Source organism: Bidens hawaiensis, unplaced genomic scaffold, assembly GCF_021521415.1.
Source record: "Bidens hawaiensis isolate Kalapana, Puna unplaced genomic scaffold, B.hawaiensis_p1.1 tig00017719_1, whole genome shotgun sequence".
NCBI classification, from domain to species: Eukaryota; Viridiplantae; Streptophyta; class Magnoliopsida; order Asterales; family Asteraceae; genus Bidens; species Bidens hawaiensis.
This window is the reverse complement of record NW_027492675.1, coordinates 83,241-94,937: the sequence shown is the minus strand read 5'-3', so window position 1 is coordinate 94,937 and position 11,697 is coordinate 83,241. Positions and strand designations below refer to the sequence as shown.

At 38.7% G+C, this 11,697-nt stretch overlaps 1 pseudogene across 1 annotated transcript; it reads left to right on the top strand.

Moving 5' to 3' along the window:
- Positions 1-446: 446 nt before the first annotated feature.
- Positions 447-4,285, top strand: LOC143554517 (protein DETOXIFICATION 40-like; annotated as a pseudogene). Its single transcript, XR_013139032.1, has 6 exons — positions 447-772; positions 1,755-2,446; positions 3,218-3,456; positions 3,609-3,727; positions 3,905-3,991; positions 4,084-4,285. The product of XR_013139032.1 is annotated as a protein DETOXIFICATION 40-like (transcript).
- The last annotated feature ends 7,412 nt before the right edge of the window (positions 4,286-11,697 follow it).

Genomic DNA, 11,697 nt, shown 5'->3' with positions numbered 1-11,697 from the left:
TGACGGAGAAAGATGATGTTCACGACGGTAACGTCGATGGTCGTGACGGTGAATACGATCGTTGGACGGTAACGAATTGATGGGAGCAGTGGATCATAGTTGATGAAATTTACAATATTGCCATCGCGTGATTTTGAAATCAACAGTGTAGGAACTCGCTTACGTAATGTATGATTAAGGATTATTGTATTGGATCTTTTATCTATATATATATATATTATTGTAACTTGCTTATTTTTACCGTTATTAAAGACAACATAGTCTATACTAACTAATCGATATACCATGTAACAAATAGACTCTCGCCACCTAACGCGAGCATCACACTCTAGTTCTATATATACATATAAACACCATATATTGATTTATGCAAAACTTAGGGACTCTATGTAAATTAAATCATATTTATAAACTGATGATTGCCGATGTTTACACTGATCACTCACCAATGGATTCATCCTCTACCCAACATGGTGACTTCACCGAACCTATTTTATCTAAGTACCCATCCGCGGCGGGCGATGTTGTAAGTTCGGAGCTGGAGGAGATACTGTCGGGCACGAGTTTAACTTCCTTCAGTCGATTCCAAAAGGCAACAACGATGGAACTCTATAGTTTGTTTCGGCTAGCGGGTCCAGCCATCATCGTGTATTTGTTGAACAACGTGACATCGATGTCTACTCAAATATTCTGCGGCCACCTCGGAAACCTTGAGTTGGCCGCGGCATCGCTCGGCAACAACGGTGTCCAACTTTTCGCGTATGGAGTTATGGTAATTAACAAGATACATACTACTAATTTTAGTTTTTGTACGTATATATATAACTTTTTATTTTTATTTTCATAAAGTCAATAAGAAAACTGAGAAACTAACAAAGGAGCAGTGCTATAGCGGTGGCTTTCTCTAGGAGAGGTTGTCGGTTTAAGTCTTTTTCGTGACAAAAATGGCATGTGTGAGCCAATGATTTTACCACGGAGGGCCTTTGAGGCAGTGATTTCCCTAGGAATTGGTGGTGGATCGGATCGCCAACTCTGTTTGCGATCACGAGCTTAAATGATGCCAATAGGAGTACCCGGGTGACTAGACTTTGTTGATCATTAAAAAAAAGGAATATCGAGAAATTAGTTTAAGTTATGTTTAAACTTTAAAAGTTATAAATATCTTAGTCTTAGTTTAAGATTCCGTAACTTGGAAAAATAATAATAATTACAATAAACTATATAAATGTTTGTAAACATTTTCAAAATAGATCATCTGTTACCAATTAAAAATATAGAATAGTCACTCGAATTTAAAATTTTTAATACTAAACTAATTTTACCATACTTTATGAAATATCACCATCATGTCTTTTGCATGATCATTTTATTCGAGTTAAATTATTTGTATATGTTAATTATAATGTTATTGATAGTATGTACATATGACATGACTCGTTTGTAGTATTGTGCTCAAGATATTAACCCGCCTGCCTGCCTGCCTGCCTTTTTGTTTTCTTTCTGTGCTCAACCTATTAATGTGCTCAAGATATAACATGTTTGAAAATATGATAATCAGACCGGCAGTTCAAGCGGTTAAAATAAAATACAATCGAAGTTGTCTGCATGACACATGCATGCTTGGTTTTTAAAACATTACTTAGTAAATAAACAACTTATAACATATATAAACTTATTTTTCTTTCACTAAAACATAAATATGCACTTCTACTATTTGCCATAAAACAATTTTTATTCTTTGTGTGTGGTTAGAGCTTGGGATGGGAAGTGCAGTAGAGACACTATGTGGACAAGCATATGGAGCCCATCAATATGAAATGCTTGGTGTTTACCTTCAAAGATCAACCATTCTTTTAATGGCCACCGCAATTCCTCTTATGTTTCTCTACATCTTTTCCAAATCACTACTGCTTTTGATCGGCCAATCGCCCGAGATCGCAGCCTCCGCCTCCCTCTTCATATACGGCCTCATCCCACAAATCTTCGCCTACGCGGCTAACTTCCTGATTCAAAAGTTCCTACAAGCACAAAGCATTGTGAACCCGAGCGCCTACATTGCGGCCATCATGCTCGTGTCGTGGTTCATATTGTGTTGACATGGCTCGAGTTGTACGTGTGGGGCTGGGGCTTGTTGGGCGGCTCACTCGTGTTGAGTTTCGTGGTGGGTGATTGTGGGAGCACAATTTGGGTATATAGTGGTGAGTGATCGGTTTAAGGAGACGTGGACAGGGTTCAGCACGCGGGCGTTTTTGGGGCTTTGGGATTTTTTTAAATTGTCGACTTCTTCAGCGGTTATGTTGTGTTTGGAAGTGTGGTACTTTCAAATATTGATATTGATCACAGGTTTACTGAAGAATCCTGAAATAGCATTGGATTCAATGGCTGTGTGCTCTACCATACTTGGATGGGTTCTGATGATTTCTGTTGGGTTTAATGCTGCAGCAAGGTTTGTTTACTATAAAATAGCCATTAGTGAGTAGTGACTATATATAGATACATGTTGAAAGTGAAATGTGTCACCAACTAAAATCTGCATGGTATTTGAGGACAAAAGATGTTGGCATATATGACCAATAGGCCTATATCCAAAAAGAGAGAATCCCAAAATGTTCATGATATATATACTTAATATATGTAGTTTATTTTTTTTAAATGAAAAATGTCTATACAAATATAGAGCGACGGTGCTAGACTGGCAGACGATGGTGTTTAAATCCAATTAAAACTTGCAACGTGTCCAAATTTACAAACGCCATCGGACGTTGGTGTTAAACTGTCGGAACGACATTATCACGAGCTTGTTTGTAAATACATTAGCATGCCTGCCCGTATTTAAACGCATGGTGGCATGTGACTTGCTCAGGACACCAATGCCCGTTTATCTAATTTTGTTGGCTCCGCTAGCTTGTTTGGTGGACAATATTTTGAGAAGAAAAATGTCAGATGAACACACTGAGAAATCCAAAAGGTCATACTGACATTTTGGGGATTTTCCCATTGAAAAAAACCCCTACTTCTAGGTCAAATTCTGCTAGTTTGTAACTGAGCCAAGCTAGAGTCAAGTAAACTGACCCATTGCTTCGCTCGTTAGCTTACTCTTTGATTCACTCGTTAGCCGGAGCTCAAGTTGACTTGGAATGAATTGCTTAAATCCCTAATTACGCATTAATTGGAGTATCTATACATGTTTAGTAACAACATAATTATATTATTATAGTGTGCGAGTTAGCAACGAGCTAGGTGCTGGACATCCTAAATCAGCAGCATTTGCTGTTGTGGTGGTTACTCTTTGCTCCTTCGTGACCTGTTTGATATGTGCTATTGTCATCTTAGCTCTACGGCACGTCATTAGTTATGCTTTTACCGACGGCGAAACTGTCGCTAATGCAGTCTCGGAACTCACCCCACTGCTTGCATTTTCCATTCTCTTAAATGGCATCCAACCTGTCCTTTCAGGTAAGAATTTTCATCTTCTTAAAGCAATATTCCCACCAGGATATTTCTACATGTATAACTCACGAATCATATTCCAATAAATAGATTCATTTAAGTCAGACGATTTAGTGACCGATCTTGTTGGAAATTGAAACGGGATATATTATATATAGGTGTTGCTGTTGGGTGTGGATGGCAAGCATTTGTTGCCTATGTGAATATTGGATGTTATTATGTGGTTGGAGTGCCGCTTGGTTCTTTGTTGGCTTTCAAATTTGACCTTGGTGTTAAGGTGCAACAAGCCAACATCCTTTTTACCTTTTTTATTGTTGTCATTTTTGTTTTTTTATTCATTTTTAATCAATTTAGGGCACAGTTGGTTACTAAGATTTTCTTATTTATCAATTTCTAGTATATATATTTTCGTATCTTATTTAGTTATTTATTTGTGCTATTTAATGAACAACAGGGAATATGGTCGGGAATGATCGGGGGTATGACAATGCAAACAGCTATCTTACTATGGGTTACTTTCCGAACCGACTGGAACATCGAGGTGATTTCAGAAACTCAAGTTTGGCCATGTCTAGTTCAATATTTATTTTCGACGTTTAGTAGAATAATAAGGGGTGTACATGAAATTTTCAGGTGGAGAAAGCAAGAAATCGAGTTAATCAATGGAAACACAAGAAAGAGGAACATTTCATAAACTAGCTAAAAAGGACTTGTACTTTATTCGTGACTGAATATGTGTAATTGTTTAAATCCAATGACCCTATGGGTGAGATTGATTTGTCTTGGTTGCGAAGACCAAGTGTGACATAAATATTTTAATAGTTTTGAATTTACTAACACTACTTGTTTTTTTTAGACAAGTAAGCCTAGACACAACTAATTTGAAAAATGGGTAACCCGAACATGACTCATTAAAAAGTGGGTTAACCTATATAAGAGTTTGTAAAGACATTAATATTTTGATTTCAAAGATAATAAAAAGTGTTAAATTTTAAACTTAAATATTTTTACTTATTTACTTTTCATATAACTATTACATTTTAAAAACGAAATTACTTTTCTTTTTAGACATTTGTGTCTACTCTTCGCTTCCAAAAATTGAATTATCAGAGTTATAACCGCTCCTTCTTAGAATATTCCCTTTTGGTTATTTTAATCTCAAGTTCGATACATAAACCCAAGTTTGTTGATTGGGATGAGATTAGGTACAAACCACAACTAACATGAAAATTTATAAAACTTTTAACGTGCGAATTATACACAACAAAAAGAAAAAAAAAGTGTGTTGCCAATTTTATAATTACTGTACAACAAAATACAAGTTACAATAATTCCTCAACTCGTAATGGTAGCCTATTGTTATTATTAAGAAAATCATTATTATTATTATTATTATTATTATTATTACAGTACGTTGTTGTAACGTAATTACTTTGTTAAAAGTAGTTACGAAGATGCCATATTTCTAATCCTTATCCATACATTATAATAGAGAAAAATATAATTTATGCATGTATGCTATATGGGAGGGGGACACTATGCATGTACAATTCTTAAATTGAGCGATATATGTCCCGTGCTTTCCTCATACTTAACCATCAGATTTTCTATCCATCTCAAGGGCAATATCGTACTTTTACCCCATAAGAACTCAGACCAACCCTTAAGAACTCCGACGAATCCTTGAAAACTCAAGCCAACACCACCATCTCCACCACCACCGCCATCACCTCCTTTATCCCCAACACCACGACCATCTCCATCACCATCACCTCCATCTCTAAACCAAAATACTACAATCAATTTGTTCATTCCCAAATTCCCAACCCTTTTACAACCCTTTTACTAATTGTTGCATACTACGGAAACCCCAAATATTTAAACTTGTTTAAATTGATCAATAATAACTTTAAATTGATTCATGACATGGCTTTCATATGTATTGAAATCATAAATCTTTCAAGAATCATCCATTAACTTAACCTAACAAGCTTTGATTTTGACTTTTTGATCCGATTTTGACTTTTTTAATCCAATTTTGACTAACGAACGAACCCAGATGTCGTGGGTCAATTTTATGATTCAGAGCCTCCAGGATTCATGACTACTAATGGTTTATTTCGATCTTGACTTTAATTTATTCTTGTAGATGAGCATTGGTGACTTAACTAATTGTAAAGGCTCGCGAATTAAAGTGTAGAAAACTTGTGGAGTGCCTATTAATTTGACCAAAGTAAAGGCCTATTAATTATTGTCGGTCAATTTTTCTAGGATCCTAAGCACTAATGGTTTATTTTGATCATGGCTTTGACTTATTCTTGTAGGTGATCATTGGTGACTTGATTTACCAAAAGGATTTGTTAATCACTGAAGAAAAACGTGTGGAATGGGTCCATAATGACTAGGAGTGAAGACGAAGCTACAGTCCTATTAATCAGGCGGGATCCTCGGAAGTAGTTACATTTATTAGATATTAATTACTTTTATGAAGGTGATCATTATAAGACTTAGTTTTACTGAAGACTTGCTAGATGGATGGATAACAACACATGAAGAATGACCTATAACGGCTTTATGAGTGTTGTTCAGGTTAAAGACCTAGTAAATAGGCTAGATTTTGGGGATACTAGTTAGTTTCCTCCACTATAAATGAGGCTGATGCATGGGTTAAAGACACAACTTCTGCTCAGACACTTTTACTCACACTCTCTGTAACTTAGCCGCCATGCAATAAGTTCTCGAGCTGTAATCACGTTTTCATATTAATAAATTGAGGCAAAGGATAATTTTCCCTCCTGAGGTTGTTTTCCGAGGATCCTCACCGGGATCCTAGGTTATTTCCTTTCTATATCTATCACACCCCGACTTAGGGCCTAGAAGTTGACCAATAGTTGGTACATATTTTGTAAATATATTAGAGTTTAAGGTTATAAAGCGGAAGTCTTGATTAATATATTTCAAAAGTCGAGGATTAAACACCCGATGGTTGGTACAAAATTGTTTGAAATATGAAAACCATAATTTATATTATATTAATATCAAAAGCTTTATTTGAGCCATCAGATCGTCTAATGGCTATATTCCATATCCAAACATCTCTTCCTGATTACCTGTAAAACAGTTACAAAATACGTCAGCAACGCATGCTGTTGAACACGTTGACACAAAAGATTATATATACTTAACTATCCCCTCGAGACATGACTTTGGCATCGGCCCAACGTGGCATAGAAAATAATCAAGTTTTGAAATCTGAATAACAATTACAAACTCCGGCTCTACTTGAAACCGCTCAGCAAACACCGCAGCGTTCGAGATAACCTAGCAACTATCAATATACACAAGATAATCCCCACTCGGGAATTACTTAGGTCCGGCCCAACTTGGTGGAGACATTATCAGGCGTGGAGTGGTGTGCCCACCGTTTACCCACATATTAAGGATCCAGAAAAACGTATAGGATAGCTTTATGGCCAACGTTTACCTTTGTTTATAACGTTTTAGGGATACACAATCCCATGTAAATATTTAATGACTCAATTTATAAAGTTGTAAAGAGTTTAGGTGTATTAACCTTTGTTATGGTCAGTGTGACTCACTGATTTATGTTTGCTTGCTACCTCGAACCTATAGTAAAAGAATAACCTTTCATAAATACTAGATCAACTATCTAGCTTAAGAACTTTTAGTTTGTTTTGCATAGGTTTAACCTTGATATATGACTTGTTTGTACAAAACATTTGGATTTTTAGTCCCTTTATTGATTTACCATTTATGCATTATGTTTCTTTGTCATGAAGAAACGTCATTGCTAGGTTTCTTTTTTTTATGAAGAAATGTTAATTTGACTATCTCTCTTTATGTTTCTCAATCACGAAGAAACACTATTATGATATAATCCTTTGTATGTAAACTCTTATGTTTCATAACCATGAAGAAACATTATATTTAACTATACCCTTTACATATCAAACTTGCGTTTCTTAGTCATGAAGAAACACTTATTTAGTAAATCTTTATTTATAATAAGCTATATATATATATATGTATATAAAAGACTTTCCATTAGTCTATATCATTGACTCTGGTCTAAGCTATTTATTGAAATGGTTTAATCATCACTCATACCTTAATGCGGGTATTTAGAGTATAAAGCTTAAGAGTAAATAAGCAGTATTTATACTACACGTCGGGTGTTAGGGAAACTAAACGTCAGAACTCTGAGTAGCATCGGGACTCCAACTTAATGGCGCGAGCTTCGAAGCTCGGGGGACTTGTTGGGATTTTGGCGACCGTCAGGACTCTGACAACTATTTGTCAATACGCAATATAACACACCAACAGACACGTGTCAAATCTTGTCATGAAGAATAAGTCGTTAGCCGCTCACCACCGTAACATATCACCACCATGAGCCCATCCGAAACCGTCTAGCATTACTGTGACAATCAACTATTTTTTTTCTTTCTCTCCATACCCTATTTTTTATATTTGATTTTTCTTTGGACTTACGCTTTCCTTTAATTGTGAATGTGATATGATGAATTCAGCAACTTCAGGCCCATCTAATGTGGTTGACCAGACCCAGGAAGAACATACAGCGCAGGACCAAAATCAAAGACCGAAACAGGCCCATCGTTTACCAGCTCGTTTACAGATATGATGCAATCAAATTTGAATGATTCCAAGAGATCAAGCAGATTATTTCCTTTCCATATTTTAAGTTATCTGAATTTCGTTTTTTTGTTTAAAGATATGTTTCTTTTTGCTTAAGTTTTCTTTTCCTATAAGTACTCGTTTATTTTGGAATATAAAGTTATCAGAAAAAAAAAATTGTCTCAAATTCTTGTTCTTCTTCTCTATTATTCTTGGGAGACTAACCATCTCGAACACGGTCTTATCAGTTGGTGCTTTCATCGCCTTGATCGATGCCTCCACGTCGTGACCAACACTGGAAGAGACCGTTGCCACCCTCGGTGAGGCACTCTCTGCCGTCACCCAAGAAAACAAACTCCGTTTCGAAACCCTCACCGCCCAAATCAAGGCTCAAACCGAGCAAACCAACCTCATCCTCACTGACCTTACCAAAACCGACGCCAAACCTCCACCACAAACGAACGATTTCCAGCCCCGAACACCTAAGCTTTTTCTTCCAACCTTTGATGGCACCAACCCCTTGGATTGGCTCTTTCAAGCTGAGCACTACTTCAGCTTCTACAATATTTCCCCGGCTAATCGCCTCACCATGGTTGCGTTTAGTGTCTCGGGCGACGCCCTGAGTTGGTATAAGTACCTCTCAAATAATCATCTTCTCACCACGTGGGAAGCTTTTACTCGCCAACTTGAATTACGTTTCGGACCCTCCTCCTATGAAAATCACCGGGCAGCCTTGTTTAAACTTCTCCAGATTACCACGGTCATCGCGTATGTCACCGAGTTTGAACGACTAAGCAATTGCATAGTAGGGTTATCAGCAGAAGTCCTACTTGATTTTTTCCTCTCCGGTCTTCGAAAAGATATCCAACAGGAACTTGCTATACTTTGTCCCCAAACACTTCACCAAGTCATTGGATTGGCCGGGTTGCTTGAGGATAAACTCAATGACCAACGTTATCGTTCAAAACCCACTCCACCATACCGTCCTACCACTGCCGTTACAAAATCATCCTCCACAACAGTCGCCTCCAAACCAACTACCACACCCATCCTTCCGACACCCACCGCCACCACCCTACCGGTAAACCGTCTCACCCCGGAGGCTATTCTGGAACGTCGAGAGGCCGGTTTGTGTTTTCGATGGCCAGAAAAATACCACCCTGGTCACAAGTGTAACCCACCGCAATTTCATTTGCTTGTCGACTATGAAAACCCACCAACCGATCAACCATTAATTGACCTATCCGACGATCCACCCGACACAACAACCACACCCGACCCACCTCCTACTGATGGTGCTACCCATCCACTATTTCTTTCGCTATCACCAGCCTCCATCCATGGTCTAACCTCGCCTAAAACCCTACGACTCACGGGGTTTATTGCGGGACACCCGGTGACCGTCTTAGTAGACTCCGGGAGTACACACAACATCATTCAACCAAGGATCGCCACCTTCTTGCAACTTTCGGTTGACACTATTCCACCGTTCTCCGTAATGATAGGTAACGGTGCTCTACTCCATTGTGCAGGTTATTGTCAACATGTTCATATCACATTGGCAAAACAAACATTCGACATTCCGTTTTACATCCTGCCCATCGAAGGTGCAGATGTGGTTTTGGGTGTTGCATGGCTAAGTTCCTTGGGTCGCATCATTGCCGATTTCTCTGTTCCCTCGATTTCATTCCGTCATCACAACCAACACCTTACCTTGACAGGGGAACCACTCGCCGTGTCGGCTACACCGACAACCATTCATTCCATGATATCAGAAGGTGCTATTGCTTCCATGCACACGTTGATTTTTCAACACGACATACCACAGCCTGAAACAATCACCCCTACACATACAGACCCATCTATTGAAGTCTTACTCAACAGTTCGCTCACATCTTGCAGACCCCTACTATACTTCCCCCACCCCGCCCTCAAGACCATCACATTCACCTCCTTCCAGATAGCAAACCTTTTAATGTTCGGCCGTACCGATATCCACACTATCAAAAAGATATCATGAACAAACTCATCAAAGAAATGCTGGTTGAGGGTGTCATTAAGCCAAGTACGAGCCCGTACTCTTCTACGGTCCTCCTGGTTCGCAAGAAGGACGGGACTTGGCATTTTTGTGTTGACTATCGTGCTCTTAACGCTATCACAATCCGGGACCGTTTTCCTATTCCAACCATGGACGCCATCCTCGATGAACTTCATGGCGCCTCGTTTTTCTCAAAACTTGACTTACGTGCCGGGTACCATCAGATACGGGTTACACCATCAGATACACACAAAACGACTTTTCGAACAATCGATGGCCACTATGAGTTTGTGGTCATGCCGTTTGGCCTATCCAATGCACCGTCCACTTTCCAAGCTGCCATGAATGATCTTTTTCGAGATAATCTGAGACGTTTTGTCCTTGTCTTTTTCGACGATATTCTGGTCTATAGCAAAACACGTACCGAGCATTTACACCACCTTTCTCAGGTTTTCACCACTTTATCTGCTCATCAATATTACGCCAAGCTGTCTAAATGTGTTTTTGGCGTTCCAGAAGTCCAATAATTAGGGCATGTTATCTCCTCTAATGGTGTAACGACTGATATTTCGAAAATCGAGGCTATTCAATCTTGGCCGATTCCCACGTCTCAAACAGCGCTTCGCAGTTTTCTTGGTCTCACCGGCTACTATCGTCGTTTCGTGCAAAGGTATTCCACTATTGCAAGCCCGTTAACTGATTTATTGCAGCACAACCGCAAATTTACTTGGTCCACAGACGCCCAACAGGCCTTTGAGCTTTTAAAAACAGCCATGATCAACTTTCTGACTCTCTCCCTACCAGAATTTTCGCAAATCTTCGATGTTACAACATATGCCTCCGATTTCGGTATAGGAGCTGTTCTTTCTCAAAAGGACAAGACTATTGCTTTCTTTAGCAAGAAGCTTAATAAGAAAATGTTTGCTGCATCGGCGTATATACGGGAGCTCTACCCGATTACCGAATCGGTTAAAAAGTGGCGTCATTATTTACTGGGTCGTCGTTTTCGTGTATTTACCGACCAAAGAAGTCTTCGCCACCTCTTGACGCAAGTTATTCAAACTCCAGAAGAACATAATGGGCAAATAAGTTACTTGGGTATGATTTCGAAATTCATTATAAGCCGGGAAAAGAAAATAAAGTCGCAGATGCTTTGAGTCGTATTGACACCCTTCACATGCTTACCGTTTCCACCCCGGTTTTTCCTTGGTTACATGAGCTACGTGATTATTATTCCACATCCTCTGTTGGTCGGAAATTATTCACAGATCTTCTTGAGTCTGCCGACCCTGGTTACACAATTCATGATGGCTTGGTTTATCACAACCAACGTTTATTGATTTCGGAATTGCCGACTTTTCGTCTCAAGTTGCTACATGAGTTCCATTCAAGTACCTTTGGGGGCCACTCAGGCATCACTGCCACAATTAAACGTATGAACTCTAACTTTTCTTGGTCCAATTTGCTCTCAGAGGTTACTCGTTTCGATTCTGAGTGCCATGTTTGTCAACAAACGAAATATTCCACAAAAAAACCGTATGGTCTCTTACTAC